Consider the following 13,401-nt stretch of genomic DNA (forward strand, 5'->3'; position numbering starts at 1 on the left):
ATTGATAACCTTCAAAAAGGAATAGAAAATTGTTTTTTAAAATGATATATTTTTTTAAATCCACCATTCGTGACGTCACCATAAGAGGCCACCATAGGCCGCCAAATCGGTAGTAATTTAAATTGGAAAATCTAATTTTAATTGTGATTTTGAACATTTTTAATTTTGCTTAATTTAAAATTTTAACAAAATAAAAATAAAGATCAGTAAACTGTAAAAAATATATATTTTACCACATTAAACGTGACAGATTTTGTTGTATCATTTTAATCACCTACCAAAGATTACCATAAGAGAGAAGAATATTGCTGTCATTAAAAAAAGGCCCATCTCCTTTTCATAGCGGCCCCGCTGGCAAGTCATCAACCACGAAAATATTTGGGTTGGTGCGCTTTACGACACGGGTGAATTGGAGCGCATGCGCCAAGTGTCTGCCACCAGTTGCACCGGGTTTAAAATCACTCCGCCACGATCCGGCCGTCTTTATCCGTCGCGCGTTGCGTGTCTTAGTCAGCAGGAGTTGTATCATTTCGTTCGCAGGCGTTGCATCCCCCGGTATCGAGGTTCTTCAACTCGCTTTTTAATCCGGAAGCCGGGCCAGTTCTGATTTTTGTTCTTGATTTTTCCCCGTTTTCGTAGGGCGCGGGCGCTGCGGTCAAATGACTTGATTATTCCCGGAGGATCCCAGTTCGGACCAGGAGTATTTCCGTTGCTACAATTATCAGGTACATGTCCCTGTTTTTATTTTTACTTTATTTTTAACTCGGATTCATACGATGAAGAATTTGCACGAACATTTTGTATTGCTTCGTCTGAACGTGCCCAAATAGTTGTTTTCGCAATATTTTTCATAATTTTTTCTGACATGGAAAATAGAATACAAATATATTTAAAAGTAAAAAAGTGCATCGCCTAGTGACGTCATCTGGCGGCATTTCTGATTTAAACTTATGCATTCTTACATTTTTTACATTACATTTTTTTACATTTTTTTTATGCATTGGCCGGAGCGTGCCATCATTTGCACATGAATAGATGTGTGGAGATAAGGCGATGATATGGATCGATCATTTCTTCAAAAACGCATTTGACTGGGACGTCATCCCATCGGGGGGCGGAAAAAGACAATGCATGGATCTCCTTCCGCGATTTGACTTGCTGAAGTAGCAGAAGTTCAACTTTACCTCTTAAGAAGATTATCGGTGGCGAAGGGGTCTAAAAACTGCTCAACGATACTATAGTTAGAGTTCCGAACCGCAATGAGCCCACTCGTGTTTTGGCGCGTATACGTAGTATACCGCCTTTGCGATCGTTTCGACCCCCCACTCGATACAATAACCAAGTCCCTTAGTTCCTTACCGAAAAGTGACTACCGCGAACTTCTGAGATTTTCCAAAGCGTGTAAAAAGTTTATTTATCCGTCAATAATTACGAGGGCTGTCCCAAAAGAAACCGGACTTTTGTCATAGAAGGCGAACCGAGAGTCGTAATGAAGTTTTCTTGGGCTTGTTTGAAAGCTGATAAGCTACTGGAGATGCTTATTTTTACAGAATGCAAAAAATTCGTCTTGGTAAGGAAACTACACGCTTTGGATTAAAGGAAAGTCAAACTCGAGTTGCGATTTTTATCTTTATTTCAAGAAAAATTTAGATACAACTTTAAAAAAAAAACCCAGGTTTTAAGTTAAAAACTTCGTTGCTCTCTTATTCAAATGCTTATAAATGAGGAAATTAACATTTTAAGCAGCTTACCAAGTTATCACCTATCCCCTTCAAAATACTCGCCAGCTTTGTCGATGCATTTTTGCCACCGTTTCTTCAATTGGGAGAAACACTATTGGAAATCCTCAGGTTTGAATGATCGCAATTCCTTCAAGGTGAAACTGTCAATCGCGAATATTACAATAAAGTTCTGAGATGATTACGCGAAAATGTCCGCAGAAAAAGGCCCGAGCTTTGGAGAGAGAATTCCTGGTTTCTGCATCACGATAATGCACCTGACCATGCATCCCTCCAAATTCGAGAATTTTGTGCAAAGAATGCCATGAGTGTCCTTCCTCATCCCCCTTATTCACCTGACCTGGCTCCGTGTGATTTTTTCTTATTTCCACGACTTAAATCTACCTTGAAAGGTCGACGTTTTCAAACCATTCCGAAGATTCAAGAGAACACCTTGAAGAAACATTCAAACCTGAGGATTTCCACCAGTGTTTCTCCCAATTGAAGAAACGGTGGCAAAAATGCATCGACAAAGCTGCGGCGAGTATTTTGAAGGGGATAGGTGATAACTTGGTAAGCTGCTTAAAATGTTAATTTCCTCATTTATAAGCATTTGAATAAGAGAGCAAGGAAGTTTTTAACTTAAAACCTGGGTTTTTTTTAAAGTTGTATCTAAATTTTTCTTGAAATAAAGATAAAAATCGCAACTCGAGTTTGACTTTCCTTTAATCCAAAGCGTGTAGTTTCCTTACCAAGACGAATTTTTTGCATTCTGTACAAATAAGCATCTCCAGTAGCTTATCAGCTTTCAAACAAGCCCAAGAAAACTTCATTACGACGCTCGGTTCGCCTTCTATGACAAAAGTCCGGTTTCTTTTGGGACAGCCCTCGTAATTATTGACGGATAAATAGACTTTTTACACGCTTTGGAAAATCTCAGAAGTTCGCAGTAGTCACTTTTCGTCTTTGCGTCTTGCAAGGGCTTTCCTTGTAAGAATTTTGACTTGAAGACAGAGTTGAATAGCAGCGCAGTACTCCATACAATACAGGGTGTGCCTGAACGAACATTTTATTTGTCAAAATCGAAAATTCTTTATATTTTTTTAACTACAGTGTCTCTTGAGTCGCTTAAGCCAAAAAAAATTCTGTCAAGATTCTGGAAAGTAAAGGCGCTTTAAAAGTATTTTGGGGCTAAAATAGCAAAATCACCGGTAGTAAATCCCGTTATATTATTAAAAAGAAATTGACTCCATAGTTTAATGCCTTAGTTTCTTGAATACGATTATTTTAAGCACTCAAACATTTATACCACCAATTTTAGCCATGGGGTGCTTTTCCTGAGAGCCGATAATATCACGATTTTCTCATAGAACCTTTCAAAAATGGCTTGCTTTTTGGGCAGTCGATTGGGTCATCGAACCGGGATTTAAATGGAAGCTGATAATAACACAAAGCTCTGAGAAAAATTTTGAGATAAGTATACGAACGATTTGTAAATAACGAGGAGAGGCAGGCAAAGCGGCTAAAATCCGATCTAATTTTTGTCGTTATTCCGTTAAATGATGTTGTCGCGGACTGCTAACTGTCTCCACACATGGTTTCTGTTCAGTATATCGATACGTAAGTATTTTTACACGTAGAATCTAATTTTTACGTCAGGGAGTCGACTCATTTCGATTTTTTCGATTTTATACGGAAAATTGATGGTTTTTCGGGCTTGAAATTATTAATGTTTCATGCAAAATAAATGCACCCAAAATGACTACAGCATATTGATTTTTACACATTTGCATTCATGAAATAGGATGGTAAATTTAACGAGTGGGTGCATCGACCTGGTATATCAAGTTTCTACAATTTTTTACGGCAAATCAGTAGATTTTCGGGATGTAGATTGCTTACTTTCAATGCATGAATGAATAAAGCATGGACATGGTTTAACTTCTATGTATGGAAATACGTTTAAAATAACAAAATCAAGATATATTTAATGCAATTGCATTATATCGAGTCAAGGTCGAATTTAAGCGATCTGATACATGTTTCTTAACCAGAATTTCACGTGAAAAACGATTCACACAACGAAAATTACGGAAACCAACTCCTAACGAAGATATTAACGTTTTTATTTCACATTGGTTACGAGGAATTTGAACTGCCCGCTCACAAGAAACTCAAAACTCTACGTGAGTCAAATCGCCCACTGCAACGGTTTCAGCAAGCTCCTCAATCGAGCAATGTTCATTTCCCATCATGTGTTGTTCAAACTATTAGCAATTTGCTATAACTGAGCCAAAGCGTCAAGATTAAGGTTGCCAGATTTTTATATCGCAGAGACTGTCATGATAACGTTTAGCGCGCGATGTGAATCACGTAGAGCATTGTGTTTTCATGAGCGGGTGGTTTGAATTCACGCATTAAGAATCATTAAATATCTTCGTAAGGAGTTAATTTCGGTAATTTTCGTTGTGTGCATCGTGTTTTACGGAAATTTTGGTTAGAAACTGTATCAGAATGCTGAAATTCGTACCTTATCTAGTGGTCCATTGCATTTATATCGAGTCAATTTCTTTTCAATAATATAACGGGATTTATACTACCGGTGATTTGGGTATTTTAGCCCCAAAATACCTTTAAATCGACTTTATCTTCTAGGAGTTCGACAGAATTTTTCCTTTCTTCGCTTAAATTATTCCGGAGCACTTTTCTTCAAGAATCTTATAAGATTTTGCTTGAGGCAGATCAAAAAACTTAAACCTGGCTTTCTACATTTACAATACACGGTCTCGTCAAGGTGCGTCGTTGACCTCGCAGTGTTGGATCGTGACTTCTCTTGTTGTGCTGCTTGCCTATTTTGAAATCTCTAAAAATGAAGACTAAAGGGGTTGATATGTGCGAGTTAATGACGCGCCTTATCAACACATTGTGTTGGAGTTCACTGCTTGTATTTCTTATACTTTCATCGCATATAAATTTCTCTGATGATGGTTTTGTTTTATTCTCTCTGATTGCATATTAGTAGGTAATCATATCCTCATTTCATTTCCTTCCCCTTTCCTTTTTCCCTTTCTGTAGCATCTGTATCCATTTACAATTATTATTTTAAAATAGCTTTCCCCTAGTATACAATTGATGCTTCAAACGGAATCAATTGTTTTAATGACATTTCCGGCTAAATCATGGGTTTTCCCAGGAAGGCAGCCTCTCGTCCCTCCCGGACTCTATTGTTGCCAGATAAGTTGCTTTTTTAGCACTTTTTCCAATTCAAATCCATGTAAAATATTCATATTTATCGCACAATCTGACAACCTCTCGAGTGAAATAGAAAAAGGTAGAATCGCTGAAAGTCTGAATCCTTCGAAGTTTATATTAATGAAGATAAAGATAAAGATATTAAAGGTTCATAAACATGTTTCCTAACAGGTTTTGTCAAATTATTGTTCTTAAGGACAAAAATTTCGTCCGTTTTGACGTATCGTGTACGAATAAAGCACAATTGACCTGTTTTCACCCGATAAATAGTCGGTAGCGCCCTCCAGAATGGCCCATCTACAATTATGTCGTAAAAATAAGTATGGATAGGTACGGATAGTCAATCCTTGTAAATTTTGCCGAAGTACGACCTCAAGGACCAAAATTTCGTCAAAAAATTAAGAAAATACTTTTAAAAACCTTTCAGAAGCTTTAGTCAACAAATTTTAAATTGAAAATTTGATATCACTTGGAAAAGTGGAAAAAGAATCCAGGTTTTCTGTTTAAAATATAGCTCACTATTGGAGGAACTCCTTTCAGGCCGTCCAATTCATTTTCAATTAGATCCTTTTCCACGTATGATCTAACATATTACAAAGAGAGGCTTGGAGGAAAAGGCGCATAAGCGCAGTTTTTAAAAAAAATTGAGATATTAATGATTTCGAGCAAAACTAGTCATAATTCGTATGCAAACCTCCCACCGGGGGGTCCGGGGAAAAAAATTTCAGGATTTTAACCCCGTAAAACCTCACTTTTTAACGATTTCAGTCATGAAAAATGATAAGAAGCTCTCCACTATTTTCCCTCAAAAAGACCTTAAAAAACCGTTCATACAAGACCAAATGGAATGTTGTGTTTTAAGTATGAGATGGAAAAAATCCACTAACTTCCGGAAGAAAAAATGAGGTAGGTAGACTCTCCAATTCCTTACATTAAAAAATGTTGATCAAATTACTATGGCGCTAAAGAAAATTCTGTGAATTCTTTCATAAAATGAAATGACTATCGCAAAATCCTAGCAACAAGTGATGTGAGTATTGTGAGTGCTCCTATATCTGATTAAAGCTGAACACCTCAGGTTTTAAACAAAAAAAGATAGAAAAAGACTCGTTCCTCTACACGGATATATATCGTCGTGTTCTCTCTCCACCCGATTTTTCTTCCTTTCCCTTGATTTCTCTTATTTTTTTTCTCTCTTTTTGGGGGCATCGGGGGGGGGGGGCGTTTTGGACCCCTCCCTCCCACGTAAGTACGCCATTGGCGCCATTCTCGGGTCAAGAACATTTATTGGGTATATTTCAACGTGCTCAGTGGAGTCGTGAGGATCAGGTTTGAACTTGGTCATATATGGGTTACATTTTGCAATAAGGAACCACTGTCTCTGACTCTCCCATAAAAGCACATATCTGCATAGGGAAACTATTGGCATGTATGTTGTTTCTAAAATGGGCCAGAAATAGTGGTTCCTTATTGCAAAATGTAATCCATATGTCATGGTTTGTGAGGTTGTCTTATGGTATGGCTCTGGATGTCAGATCGGGGATGGTAAATTTTAAAATCCGAAGAATGGGTATCTCGGGACCCACGCATGTTTGCGGCATCCTGAAAAGTTCACCGATGACGGCGAGGGCGGTTTTCCAGGAAAAGGTGCGGAACATATCACGTACGCCGTGACGTCAATGCAAACATACCTTCCGTTGTTGATTTCCGAACAAGTGCACGCAATGTGCATCGTCTCCGCGTGAGATTATGATGAGTAAATGTTAGCGGTATCGTGAAATAACGTAGTTCTCATCTGCAACGATCTCGATTCAAACTCCTAATCCTCCTTGAACTTTCACGTGACTACGATGCGCTTAAGGAGATCGCCTAGTTTAACTAAGCGGGAAAGCTCTAATACGTTCGTATTAGAGAAACACTCAGCTGTTTTCTGTATATGGACATATTTCTGCCAAACGGAACCATGTGCACTATGACGTGAGGCCTGTTATGCATGTATTCTTTTGGGTCTCAGGGCTCCTGTCTTAATGCACATGGTTCCGTTTGGTAGAAATACGTCCATATGAAGGCGCGTTTAAGTTTTCCGAAGAAGATAAGCAACGTTGAGATGAAACAACTCGCTCACCAAAATTTCAACTATCAATTCTAAGAAAACTACACGACCGCTAAAAAAATAAATTATAGATAAACGTGATTATCGTCCTCCGTGCTTTGACATTAGAAGTATTAAATAAAGATATCACAGATAAATCTATTCTAGAAATGTAGACCTCTCTCCGCTTTATCGCTGTTGAGCTGGTTCGCCATTTAAACGCATTACCACTAGTATACTAGAATTCTAAGAGACCGGTTGGAATCTAAAAGCGCTGCATATCGGCTGAGTGCTTAAAAAGCTCCTAAAGCCGAAGATCCACTTTTCATCACGATATTTCAAGTTGTATTCGGGTCGGCTGGGCTATTAAACTAACCGCGGATAAAATGTTGGTCGAGTAGCGCAGGGCTACTTCACGCATTGCGCAATGCTTGAAGTATCACCTTAGGTTTGTAGGCGTCAGTGCGCGTTTCGAGCTGGCAGCATGCCATAAACTTACCTACAATTGGACGTATTTCTATCAAACGGAACTGTGTGCATAATGACATGAGCCCTGATATGTACATATTCTTATGGGTCTCAGGGCACATGTCTTAATCCACATAGTTCCGTTTGATAGAAATACGTCCACTTTATAGGTCAGGGTGTTAAAATGTAGGCAATTTGACATAAAATTCGAAATTAGCGACTCAAAAAACGTCAGTTACGAAAATTTCGTGATATTTCAGTCATTATACGACTTATTTCTTCCTACTCTTGAGTTTTGGACCATAGTGCGCTATGGGTCCACATTATTCTGTGGAGAAATCAAAGCCAATAAGATTTAAACATTAGCACTTGAGTTACAGTCACAAACTGTACCCTAATGAGTTGTACAAGACTGATGAGGGAGGGAGCGTTTGACTTAGGCAGCAGCATTAAAGTACTAAGCTGGGGTTATGTTGCGTCGAGAGATATATGGATTACCACTATAGGACCACTGTATACCAATGAGGAACCACTATTTCTGGCTCATTTTAGAAACAACATATAAGCCATTTGTTTCCTCATGCAGATATGTGTTTTTATGGAAGAGCCATAGAGATGGTGATTCCCTATCGCAAAATATAATCCATATACTGGTCTGATGGGTCTCCGTAATCCTCATCAGGAGATCACACTCAGTCAGTGAGCCCAAGCTGAGCATCCCGCAAAGGGTATCCCAGGATAAGGGCACCAAAATGCCCCTCCTCACGGATTTTGAATTTAATGGTCTAAACCCCTTCAGGAGGTCCTAAAAACATGGTTTTGGGCAATTTTAACCTCCCGACCCCAACCACCCCCCCTCCAGCCCCGAAAAACCCATTTTTCGGGGAATTTTGGGGTATTTTCACGTTTTATTTCATATCTCCCGCGTTTTTCAATGAAAATGCACCAAAATTTCACCAAATGTACATCAGGGCAATCACATTCTTGGGTAAAAAAATCAAATTTATCGAAATATATTTAGACTCCGAAAAAAATTCGTGAAAATCGTAAATTTTCAATTTTTTTCAGATTTTAGCGGTTTTAAAAAAAATGAGGACACATACATTTTTTTTTATTGCCTTAAAATGTAGGTAATATACCCAGTTGTTACCAAAAAAAATTTCAAGCCTTCACGCGTGGTGCGTCCCACCGAAAAAATGGTTTTTTTGGCGCCAAAACGGTCAAAATGGCTCTTTTGGCAACGGTTTACTCGCACGCTATCAAGATAGTAACACTAAAATCTCTAATTTTTGGTTTCAATGTTTCAAGAAGCATGCCCTAGTATCGTCAGAAAAGGTTTCAAGTCGATCGAGTCTTTACGCCCCACGTAAAGTACCGGTTTTTGGCGCCAAAATGGTCAACATTCCTATTTCAGAAGAGGTTACTCGCCGTAGGGTGGCCCTTATTTTTGACTTTACGGAATTTAAAGTGCAGAGCCCTGCAAATGGTTTCATTTGATGAGAAAATAACTGGGAAAAAATAAAAATGGAGAAAAAAATATTTTAAAACGCGCCTCAAAGAGCCTAAAGTTCCTAGCGTGGCGTGCGAAGACGCGTTTTTTCGTCATTTTGCGAATTTTTTTTCTCCCGTTGAAATGTTTCTACGGCTTTGAAATTTTTGTAGGTAACATACTTTTTAGAGTACTTTACGAGAAAAATAATGAAATTTACCTCGCCCAATGTAAAATGCCCTTTTTACCTCATCAAAGAGGCCATGTCGTGCGATTTTGCCGATTTTCCCTTACAATTATTTACCCGCACGGCGCGCGGCGTGTCTTTTTTCCACCTTTAAATTGTTGCTTCGGTTTTGAAATTTTCTGAAGTAGGTATCACATATTTTATAGTAATTCACGAAAAAAATAACAACATTTACCTCGCTACTTTTAAAATACCCCATTTCCCCTTCAAAGTGGCCTCGTTTGGTTGCCAAAACTCGTTCAGGCAAACTGTGCCGCGGGAGAATGTTTATGAACAATCGACGAAATCGCATGATGTGTGATGGGCGAGGTAAATTTCATTATTTTTCTCGTAAAGTACTCTAAAAAGTATGTTACCTACAAAAATTTCAAAGCCGTAGAAACATTTCAACGGGAGAAAAAAAATTCGCAAAATGACGAAAAAACGCGTCTTCGCACGCCACGCTAGGAACTTTAGGCTCTTTGAGGCGCGTTTTAAAATATTTTTTTCTCCATTTTTATTTTTTTCCAGTTATTTTCTCATCAAATGAAACCATTTGCAGGGCTCTGCACTTTAAATTCCGTAAAGTCAAAAATAAGGGCCACCCTACGGCGAGTAACCTCTTCTGAAATAGGAATGTTGACCATTTTGGCGCCAAAAACCGGTACTTTACGTGGGGCGTAAAGACTCGATCGACTTGAAACCTTTTCTGACGATACTAGGGCATGCTTCTTGAAACATTGAAACCAAAAATTAGAGATTTTAGTGTTACTATCTTGATAGCGTGCGAGTAAACCGTTGCCAAAAGAGCCATTTTGACCGTTTTGGCGCCAAAAAAACCATTTTTTCGGTGGGACGCACCACGCGTGAAGGCTTGAAATTTTTTTGGTAACAACTGGGTATATTACCTACATTTTAAGGCAATAAAAAAAACGCGGGAGATATGAAATAAACCGTGAAAATACCCCAAAATTCCCCGAAAAATGGGTTTTTCGGGGCTGGAGGGGGGGTGGTTGGGGTCGGGAGGTTAAAACTGCCCAAAACCATGTTTTTAGGACCTCCTGAAGGGGTTTAGACCATTAAATTCAAAATCCGTGAGGAGGGGCATTTTGGTGCCCTTATCCTGGGATACCCTAGGGTGCGTCAAAAAAAATGAAAGTCTGAAATGTTCCGCTCCCCAGGCGGCAATCGATGACGTTTGGTAAAAAAACATGTTTGCCAAAATTTGGGCCAATTTCAATCATTTTAAATGGTGCCAAAGGTCAATTTTGTGATGAAATTATGATATTTTGGTTTAGACCTCGATTTCGTACAAAAAACTCGATTTTACGCTGAAATCGTGCGTTTACGAGAAAAATGTCAAAGAACTCGACTTGTAGAGGATGAAATTTTACACTAGGAGGACGTCTTTGTAACCGATAAAAATCAAATTGAACTAGAAAAACTCAACTCGGTATTTATTTTTTTGGTCCTCAGAATTTCCGAGGTCTTACTAAGTAGTGGTTTAAAAGACTCATTTTTCACGAAAATAAGTCGAAAGAGGGTATAAATGAACTGTAGGCAAGTGTTGAGGATGCAAATGTCATCAGAACTTCCTCAGTTTCAAAAAAAGTTCCAACTATTTTGCACAATCCTCCAAAAAGTGTACGGCTCGAGAAGCAGGATCGTGCTATAATAGTAGGGGGAAAGTGCGGTTTGACCGGGAAAAATTGCGTAACAAACTTTCCCTATGTAATCGTCATCAGTAGGTCCCCCTGAACAACTTCCTAAAAGTTAAAAATGGCCCCACCCCGGAATATCCCTCAAAAAAGTTAAAATTGAAAATGGCGGCCGTAATAAGAGGGTCCGGGAAATCGGTATTTTAAAATGCTCATTCTGTCTCATCATGTGAGGTAGCATTTCCTATGTAATTTTGGTCGTAGATTTCATAAATAAATTCCGCAAGGCCCTCCGGCCAAAGGGGGCGCTCCAAATCAAAGATGGCGGCCAAATGTGAAAGGCAGGAGGTTGCATTTTTTTAAATATTCACCGAAGGAACAAGGAAAGTGAAGTGTCTTTATTTGCATGTATTTATGGCCATGAAACTTAAATTTGATGTTATAAATGTATTTAATAAAGGAAATTAAAGGAAACATACGACTACCGAGAGAAACGTAAGCTCAGAAGAGGCCTTGCGGAATTCATTTATGAAATCTACGACCAAAATTACATAGGAAATGCTACCTCACATGATGAGACAGAATGAGCATTTTAAAATACCGATTTCCCGGACCCTCTTATTACGGCCGCCATTTTCAATTTTAACTTTTTTGAGGGATATTCCGGGGTGGGGCCATTTTTAACTTTTAGGAAGTTGTTCAGGGGGACCTACTGATGACGATTACATAGGGAAAGTTTGTTACGCAATTTTTCCCGGTCAAACCGCACTTTCCCCCTACTATTATAGCACGATCCTGCTTCTCGAGCCGTACACTTTTTGGAGGATTGTGCAAAATAGTTGGAACTTTTTTTGAAACTGAGGAAGTTCTGATGACATTTGCATCCTCAACACTTGCCTACAGTTCATTTATACCCTCTTTCGACTTATTTTCGTGAAAAATGAGTCTTTTAAACCACTACTTAGTAAGACCTCGGAAATTCTGAGGACCAAAAAAATAAATACCGAGTTGAGTTTTTCTAGTTCAATTTGATTTTTATCGGTTACAAAGACGTCCTCCTAGTGTAAAATTTCATCCTCTACAAGTCGAGTTCTTTGACATTTTTCTCGCAAATTTCCAGACGGCACTAGATGCATAGACTACAATAAGATCCTCATGTCAGTCGGCTCGGCAACTATACCAGCTGTGGAGCAAAGCGAAGAGTATCACTATGATATGAAGGCGTTCCAAGCCGAAATTGAGTTCATCTGAGGACACTCAACATGAAGGTTTTTTTTCGACCAACAAGCTCGGACTAGCTTTGAAGATCTGCTTTGTGAGAAATACGATGCTGTCAGCAGTTTAGTCTAAAATTAACGGCCAAGCTAAAAAAAAAACAGAAGTTGTACTTAAGATAGTAGAGCACTAAGACCATTTGAACTACGTGTTGTAGGGTCTACCTCAATTGTCAGTAAGTTATCCTTGCAGAGATAAAACTGTAAACATCAGTAGGATTGCCGCGACTGCGCGCTAAATATCTTTGTCTGGATACTTAGAGTTCCCACGCAGAGTGACTAAATTGTCGTTTTATTCAGCTCTATCTTGTGATTAGAGAATTTGACTAAAACCACTGGAGGTGCCCTTCGTGAGCTTCGTGAAGAAGCAGGCTGATCGTTGAAATTGATAGACAAATCGATTGACAAAGAAGTCAAACTGAAAGTAAAGCGATCCAATTGGTGGAGGCGGGTGGTTGCAATGGACAAAGAAGGTAAGTAATGGACTAACTAACGGCAGACCACGAGAGACCCTGTGGTTAGTCCATTATTTTCCCCCTTAATCTATTACAACCACCCTTTTCACCCAATAGGATCGCTCCATATTCCCTGCCATGTCTTTTTTGTCTATAGCTCTGTCCATCAATTTCAATAATCAACCAGCAAAGGTGCTCTCTCGGTACGGGCTCGACTAGAAGAGGTTCGGGATGATCGCGGATCTCGCAAATCCGGGAGAATGGGTGTTCGTTGAATATACTCGATGCTCGTGAGAGTGAGGAGATTCTTCCATTCGCTATCGGGATGGAGATATTGTGCAATAGACTGGGGGGATAAGGGTCTTGGGTCCAGCAGTTCAAAGGCTGATCTATTCTCAACTCTTGCAGCTCGCAACTGAAGATGACTGAACTCTTGACTTAGATTGACTCTCGCTTCACTGAAAAAAAAATTTGGGGTATTTACTAAGAAAAGGGTAAAAGTACCAAGAATTCAGGGTTCTATTTGATCCCAGTTTTTTCTTGGTAAAATTACCATTTATGGAATTGGTAATTTATTGGACTTTCTCGGTAATTTTACTGGACCTTGGTAAAAACGCCAATATTTTTTATCGACTGTGGTAGAATTACCGAGATAAAATGGCAAAATTACCGGGAATTGATTACCAATAAAAGTGGTATTCTTACCTGAAAAAAACAGTAAAAATACCGGTTTTTAGGTAAACTTACCAGTTTGTTTCGGTAAAATTAC

At 38.9% G+C, this 13,401-nt stretch overlaps 1 protein-coding gene across 1 annotated transcript in view; it reads left to right on the top strand.

Moving 5' to 3' along the window:
* The first annotated feature begins 455 nt into the window (after nucleotides 1–455).
* Nucleotides 456–13,401, top strand: part of AstCC (Allatostatin double C) — a 47,901-nt gene continuing 34,955 nt past the window's right edge. The window contains exon 1 of the mRNA XM_019053340.2: nucleotides 456–725. The gene's annotated coding sequence lies outside the window, so the exon portion shown is untranslated. The remainder of the gene's footprint in view (nucleotides 726–13,401) is intronic.

The sequence above is a fragment of the Bemisia tabaci genome, chromosome 1 (assembly GCF_918797505.1).
Source record: "Bemisia tabaci chromosome 1, PGI_BMITA_v3".
Classification (NCBI taxonomy): domain Eukaryota; kingdom Metazoa; phylum Arthropoda; class Insecta; order Hemiptera; family Aleyrodidae; genus Bemisia; species Bemisia tabaci.